We start from the raw sequence: 7,942 nt of genomic DNA on the forward strand, positions 1-7,942 counted from the left end.
TGCCCGCGAGGGCTCACATTCTACAGGAGGAGAGAGGACCCTGCCCGAGAGGGCTCACATTCTACAGGAGGAGAGAGGTCCCTGCCCGCGAGGGCTCACATTCTACAGGAGGAGAGAGGTCCCTGCCCGCGAGGGCTCCCAGTATACAGGAGGAGAGAGGACCCTGCCCGCGAGGGCTCACAGTCTACAGGAGGAGAGAGGACCCTGCCCGCGAGGGCTCACAGTCTACAGGGGGAGAGAGGACCCTGCCCACGAGGGCTCACATTCTACAGGAGGAGAGAGGACCCTGCCCGCGACTCACAGTCTACAGGGGGAGAGAGGACCCTGCCCACGAGAGCTCACAGTCTACAGGAGGAGAAAGGACCCTGCCCGCGAGAGCTCACAGTCTACAGGAGGAAAGAGGACCCTGCCCGCGAGGGCTCATATTCTACAGGAGGAGAGAGGTCCCTGCCCGCGAGGGCTCACATTCTACAGGAGGAGAGAGGACCCTGCCCGCGAGGGCTCACAGTCTACAGGAGGAGAGAGGACCCTGCCCGTGAGGGCTCACATTCTAAAGGAGGAGAGAGGACCCTGCCCGCAAGGGCTCGCATTCTACAGGAGGAGAGAGGACCCTGCCCGCAAGGGCTCACATTCTACAGGAGGAGAGAGGACCCTGCCCGCGAGAGCTCACATTCTACAGGAGGAGAGAGGACCCTGCCCGCGAGAGCTCACATTCTACAGGAGGAGAGAGGACCCTGCCCGCGAGGGCTCCCAGTATACAGGGGGAGAGAGGACCCTGCCCACGAGGGCTCACATTCTACAGGAGGAGAGAGGACCCTGCCCACGAGGGCTCACATTCTACAGGAGGAGAGAGGACCCTGCCCGCGAGGGCTCACATTCTACAGGAGGAGAGAGGACCCTGCCCACGAGGGCTCCCAGTATACAGGAGGAGAGAGGACCCTGCCCGCGAGGGCTCACAGTCTACAGGGGGAGAGAGGACCCTGCCCACGAGAGCTCACAGTCTACAGGAGGAGAGAGGACCCTGCCCGCGAGGGCTCACATTCTACAAGAGGAGAGAGGACCCTGCCCGCGAGGGCTCACATTCTACAGGAGGAGAGAGGACCCTGCCCGCGAGGGCTCACATTCTACAGGAGGAGAGAGGACCCTGCCCATGAGGGCTCACATTCTACAGGAGGAGAGAGGACCCTGCCCGCGAGGGCTCACAGTCTACAGGGGGAGAGAGGACCCTGCCCACGAGAGCTCACATTCTACAGGAGGAGAGAGGACCCTGCCCGCGAGGGCTCACAGTCTACAGGGGGAGAGAGGACCCTGCCCACGAGAGCTCACAGTCTACAGGAGGAGAGAGAACCCTGCACGCGAGAGCTCACAGTCTACAGGAGGAAAGAGGACCCTGCCCGCGAGGGCTCACATTCTACAGGAGGAAAGAGGTCCCTGCCCGCGAGGGCTCACATTCTACAGGAGGAGAGAGGACCCTGCCCGCGAGGGCTCACAGTCTACAGGAGGAGAGAGGACCCTGCCCGTGAGGGCTCACATTCTACAGGAGGAGAGAGGACCCTGCCCGCGAGGGCTCCCAGTATACAGGGGGAGAGAGGACCCTGCCCACGAGGGCTCACATTCTACAGGAGGAGAGAGGACCCTGCCCACGAGGGCTCACATTCTACAGGAGGATAGAGGACCCTGCCCACGAGGGCCCACATTCTACAGGAGGAGAGAGGACCCTGCCCGCGAGCGCTCACATTCTACAGGAGGAGAGAGGACCCTGCCCGCGAGGGCTCACATTCTACAGGAGGAGAGAGGACCCTGCCCGAGAGCGCTCACAGTCTACAGGAGGACAGAGGTCCCTGCCCATGAGGGCTCACAGTCTACAGGAGGAGAGAGGACCCTGCCCGCGAGGGCTCACAGTCTACAGGAGGAGAGAGGACCCTGCCCGCGAGGGCTCACATTCTACAGGAGGATAGAGGACCCTGCCCGCGAGGGCTCACAGTCTACAGGAGGAGAGAGGACCCTGCCCGTGAGGGCTCACATTCTACAGGAGGAGAGAGGACCCTGCCCGCGAGGGCTCACATTCTACAGGAGGAGAGAGGACCCTGCCCACGAGGGCTCCCAGTATACAGGAGGAGAGAGGACCCTGCCCGCGAGGGCTCACAGTCTACAGGGGGAGAGAGGACCCTGCCCACGAGGGCTCACATTCTACAGGAGGAGAGAGGACCCTGCCCGCGAGGGCTCACAGTCTACAGGGGGAGAGAGGACCCTGCCCACGAGAGCTCACAGTCTACAGGAGGAGAGAGGACCCTGCCCGCGAGGGCTCACATTCTACAGGAGGAGAGAGGACCCTGCCCGCGAGGGCTCACATTCTACAGGAGGAGAGAGGACCCTGCCCGCGAGGGCTCACATTCTACAGGATGAGAGAGGACCCTGTCCGTGAGGGCTCACATTCTACAGGAGGAGAGAGGACCCTGCCCGCGAGGGCTCACAGTCTACAGGGGGAGAGAGGACCCTGCCCACGAGGGCCCACATTCTACAGGAGGAGAGAGGACCCTGCCCGCGAGCGCTCACATTCTACAGGAGGAGAGAGGACCCTGCCCGCGAGGGCTCACATTCTACAGGAGGAGAGAGGACCCTGCCCGAGAGCGCTCACAGTCTACAGGAGGAGAGAGGACCCTGCCCGCGAGGGCTCACAGTCTACAGGAGGAGAGAGGACCCTGCCCGCGAGGGCTCACATTCTACAGGAGGATAGAGGACCCTGCCCGTGAGGGCTCACAGTCTACAGGAGGAGAGAGGACCCTGCCCGTGAGGGCTCACATTCTACAGGAGGAGAGAGGACCCTGCCCGCGAGGGCTCACACTCTACAGGAGGAGAGAGGACCCTGCCCGCGAGGGCTCACATTCTACAGGAGGAGAGAGGACCCTGCCCGCGAGGGCTCACATTCTACAGGAGGAGAGAGGACCCTGCCCGTGAGGGCTCACATTCTACAGGAGGAGAGAGGACCCTGCCCGCGAGGGCTCACATTCTACAGGAGGAGAGAGGACCCTGCCCGTGAGGGCTCACATTCTACAGGAGGAGAGAGGACCCTGCCCGCGAGGGCTCACAGTCTACAGGGGGAGAGAGGACCCTGCCCACGAGAGCTCACAGTCTACAGGAGGAGAGAGGACCCTGCCCGCGAGGGCTCACATTCTACAGGAGGAGAGAGGACCCTGCCCGCGAGGGCTCACATTCTACAGGAGGAGAGAGGACCCTGCCCGCGAGGGCTCACATTCTACAGGATGAGAGAGGACCCTGTCCGTGAGGGCTCACATTCTACAGGAGGAGAGAGGACCCTGCCCGCGAGGGCTCACAGTCTACAGGAGGAGAGAGGACCCTGCCCACGAGGGCCCACATTCTACAGGAGGAGAGAGGACCCTGCCCGCGAGCGCTCACATTCTACAGGAGGAGAGAGGACCCTGCCCGCGAGGGCTCACATTCTACAGGAGGAGAGAGGACCCTGCCCGAGAGCGCTCACAGTCTACAGGAGGAGAGAGGACCCTGCCCGCGAGGGCTCACAGTCTACAGGAGGAGAGAGGACCCTGCCCGCGAGGGCTCACATTCTACAGGAGGATAGAGGACCCTGCCCGTGAGGGCTCACAGTCTACAGGAGGAGAGAGGACCCTGCCCGTGAGGGCTCACATTCTACAGGAGGAGAGAGGACCCTGCCCGCGAGGGCTCACACTCTACAGGAGGAGAGAGGACCCTGCCCGCGAGGGCTCACATTCTACAGGAGGAGAGAGGACCCTGCCCGCGAGGGCTCACATTCTACAGGAGGAGAGAGGACCCTGCCCGTGAGGGCTCACATTCTACAGGAGGAGAGAGGACCCTGCCCGCGAGGACTCACATTCTACAGGAGGAGAGAGGACCCTGCCCGTGAGGGCTCACATTCTACAGGAGGAGAGAGGACCCTGCCCGCGAGGGCTCACATTCTACAGGAGGAGAGAGGACCCTGCCCACGAGGGCTCCCAGTATACAGGAGGAGAGAGGACCCTGCCCGCGAGGGCTCACAGTCTACAGGGGGAGAGAGGACCCTGCCCACGAGGGCTCACATTCTACAGGAGGAGAGAGGACCCTGCCCGCGAGGGCTCACAGTCTACAGGGGGAGAGAGGACCCTGCCCACGAGAGCTCACAGTCTACAGGAGGAGAGAGGACCCTGCCCGCGAGGGCTCACATTCTACAGGAGGAGAGAGGACCCTGCCCGCGAGGGCTCACATTCTACAGGAGGAGAGAGGACCCTGCCCGCGAGGGCTCACATTCTACAGGATGAGAGAGGACCCTGTCCGTGAGGGCTCACATTCTACAGGAGGAGAGAGGACCCTGCCCGCGAGGGCTCACAGTCTACAGGGGGAGAGAGGACCCTGCCCACGAGGGCTCACATTCTATAGGAGGAGAGAGGACCCTGCCCGCGAGGGCTCACAGTCTACAGGGGGAGAGAGGACCCTGCCCACGAGAGCTCACAGTCTACAGGAGGAGAGAGAACCCTGCCCGCGAGAGCTCACAGTCTACAGGAGGAAAGAGGACCCTGCCCGCGAGGGCTCACATTCTACAGGAGGAAAGAGGTCCCTGCCCGCGAGGGCTCACATTCTACAGGAGGAGAGAGGACCCTGCCCGCGAGGGCTCACAGTCTACAGGAGGAGAGAGGACCCTGCCCGTGAGGGCTCACATTCTACAGGAGGAGAGAGGACCCTGCCTGCGAGGGCTCCCAATATACAGGGGGAGAGAGGACCCTGCCCACGAGGGCTCACATTCTACAGGAGGAGAGAGGACCCTGCCCACGAGGGCTCACATTCTACAGGAGGAGAGAGGACCCTGCCCACGAGGGCCCACATTCTACAGGAGGAGAGAGGACCCTGCCTGCGAGCGCTCACATTCTACAGGAGGAGAGAGGACCCTGCCCGCGAGGGCTCACATTCTACAGGAGGAGAGAGGACCCTGCCCGAGAGCGCTCACAGTCTACAGGAGGACAGAGGTCCCAGCCCACGAGGGCTCACAGTCTACAGGAGGAGAGAGGACCCTGCCCGCGAGGGCTCACAGTCTACAGGAGGAGAGAGGACCCTGCCCGCGAGGGCTCACATTCTACAGGAGGATAGAGGACCCTGCCCGCGAGGGCTCACAGTCTACAGGAGGAGAGAGGACCCTGCCCGTGAGGGCTCACATTCTACAGGAGGAGAGAGGACCCTGCCCGCGAGGGCTCACACTCTACAGGAGGAGAGAGGACCCTGCCCGCGAGGGCTCACATTCTACAGGAGGAGAGAGGACCCTGCCCGCGAGGGCTCACATTCTACAGGAGGAGAGAGGACCCTGCCCGTGAGGGCTCACATTCTACAGGAGGAGAGAGGACCCTGCCCGCGAGGGCTCACATTCTACAGGAGGAGAGAGGACCCTGCCTGCGAGGGCTCACATTCTACAGGACGAGAGAGGACCCTGCCCACGAGAGCTCACATTCTACAGGAGGAGAGAGGACCCTGCCCGCGAGGGCTCACAGTCTACAGGGGGAGAGAGGACCCTGCCCACGAGAGCTCACAGTCTACAGGAGGAGAGAGGACCCTGCCCGTGAGGGCTCACATTCTACAGGAGGATAGAGGACCCTGCCCGCGAGGGCTCACAGTCTACAGGAGGAGAGAGGACCCTGCCCGCGAGGGCTCACATTCTACAGGAGGAGAGAGGACAATGCCCGCGAGGGCTCACACTCTACAGAAGGAGAGAGGACCCTGCCCGCGAGGGCTCACATTCTACAAGAGGAGAGGGGACCCTGCCCGCGAGGGCTCACATTCTACAGGAGGAGAGAGGACCCTGCCCGCGAGGGCTCACATTCTACAGGAGGAGAGAGCACCCTGCCCGCGAGGGCTCACATTCTACAGGAGGAGAGAGGACCCTGCCCACGAGGGCTCACATTCTACAGGAGGAGAGAGGACCCTGCCCGCGAGGGCTCACAGTCTACAGGAGGAGAGAGGACCCTGCCCATGAGAGCTCACAGTCTACAGGAGGAGAGAGGACCCTGCCCGCGAGGGCTCACATTCTACAGGAGGAGAGAGGTCCCTGCCCGCGAGGGCTCACATTCTACAGGAGGAGAGAGGACCCTGCCCGCGAGGGCTCACAGTCTACAGGAGGAGAGAGGACCCTGCCCGCGAGGGCTCACATTCTACAGGAGGAGAGAGGACCCTGCCCGCGAGGGCTCACGGTCTACAGGGGGGAGAGAGGACCCTGCCCACGAGGGCTCACATTCTACAGGAGGAGAGAGGACCCTGCCCACGAGGGCTCACATTCTACAGGAGGAGAGAGGACCCTGCCCGCGAGGGCTCACATTCTACAGGGGGAGAGAGGACCCTGCCCGCGAGGGCTCACATTCTACAGGAGGAGAGAGGACCCTGCCCACGAGGGCTCACAGTCTACAGGGGGAGAGAGGACCCTGCCCGCGAGGGCTCACAGTCTACAGGAGGAGAGAGGACCCTGCCCGCGAGGGCTCACAGGATGAAACGTATTTGACTCAAATCCAGGTTTTTCCAGTTAAAATGGCTGATAACAGAGAACAATAGATCGACTCCAACTGCACAGGTTTTGCATGCCTTTACATTGTCTTCGTCACATTACTATTGTATATCACACTCTTGTGCTGTGAATGTTATTTCTGTAGACTTGTTCTCCGCAGGTCCCGCCATCCCTGAGTGACTGTGTTTAGCGGTATTATAAATCGCTATATTTCAGCTTCAGTCTCATTCAGCTTTAGTGAATGGAAAAAAAAAAAGAAAAAATATAAACTAACATCAAAGTTCCATTAAAGAGACGACTCAGACGAGCCCTTAGAGAACACAAACTGCACCTTCAGAAGCCGCGGCACAAATATAAGCGGCGACTCATATAATAGGATACGTCTGTGAAAGTCTCCACTTATGGCAGGAGATTTAGGCAATTTCAATGAAAGGGGATTTAGCCGGTTACCGCTCAGTGCCGGATCCAATGACATAAAACGACAAGTACTCTAAGTAACACAGTAACACAATAGATATTCTCCTCCGCTCGGAGCGTGCAGGAAATGTTACACAATGTTTCCTAAAATAGAGACACTTTCAAAGCGGGATGGTCAGAAGCTTTCAGAATTTAAAGGTACTTTTTCATTTTTCATGCAAAAAAACCCCACTTTTAGGAATCTGTCGATATCATTCCATTACTAATTTTATTTTCAAGCCTTGCTTGTGGAGCTGCAAGTTCAGAGCTCAGCGGACGACCTAGTAAGCAAAGAAAAGTAAAGAAAATGTTTTTAATGTGCAAAAGTTATTAGTTACAAGCATTTAAAAAGCGATTTATTATATGAAATTATTACCTTCTAATAGTAATCGTAGTGCCCGTGTTATTGGCTGATTTCTGAATAGGTGGCATAATTTTCTAGACCTGTTTTCTCTAACTCTGCTTGTGGTCCTAAAAGTTCAGAGCAATAGTTAGATAAGTTAGATGAGGTGATAGGACAAGCTAAAGAAGTGTGTTTTTAGGGCATGCTTAAAACTGTGGGTATTGGGATTAAATCGAATTGTCCTGGGTAAAGGATTCCAGAGAATGGGTGCAGCATGAGAGAAGTCTTAAGGTACCGTCACACATAATGAGATCGCTAGCGAGATCGCTGCTGAGTCACGGTTTCTGTGACGCAGTTAGCGATCTCGTTATGTGTGACATCTACCAGCGATCAGGCCCCTGCTGTGAGGTCGCCGGGTCGTTGCAGAATGGTCCAGGCCATTTTCTTCAAAGGCGATGTCCTGCTGGGCAGGACACATCGCTGTGTTTGACACTGTGTGACCGGGTCACAGTGACTGCTGAGATCGTTATACAGGTCGCTACTGCAACCTGTATTGTTCCTGATCGCTGGTAAGATCTGACTGTGTGACATCTCACCTGCGACCTCCCAGCGACTTACCTGCGATCCCT

General features: G+C 59.2%; 1 long non-coding RNA gene across 1 annotated transcript in view; it reads right to left on the bottom strand.

Moving 5' to 3' along the window:
- Positions 1-7,174: 7,174 nt before the first annotated feature.
- Positions 7,175-7,942, bottom strand: part of LOC142244621 (uncharacterized) — a 12,483-nt gene continuing 11,715 nt past the window's right edge. The window contains exons 2-3 of the long non-coding RNA XR_012724603.1: positions 7,347-7,441; positions 7,175-7,251 (exon numbers count right to left, since the gene is read on the bottom strand). This is a non-coding gene — a long non-coding RNA (uncharacterized LOC142244621). The remainder of the gene's footprint in view (positions 7,252-7,346; positions 7,442-7,942) is intronic.

This window comes from Anomaloglossus baeobatrachus, chromosome 6 (genome assembly GCF_048569485.1).
Source record: "Anomaloglossus baeobatrachus isolate aAnoBae1 chromosome 6, aAnoBae1.hap1, whole genome shotgun sequence".
NCBI classification, from domain to species: Eukaryota; Metazoa; Chordata; class Amphibia; order Anura; family Aromobatidae; genus Anomaloglossus; species Anomaloglossus baeobatrachus.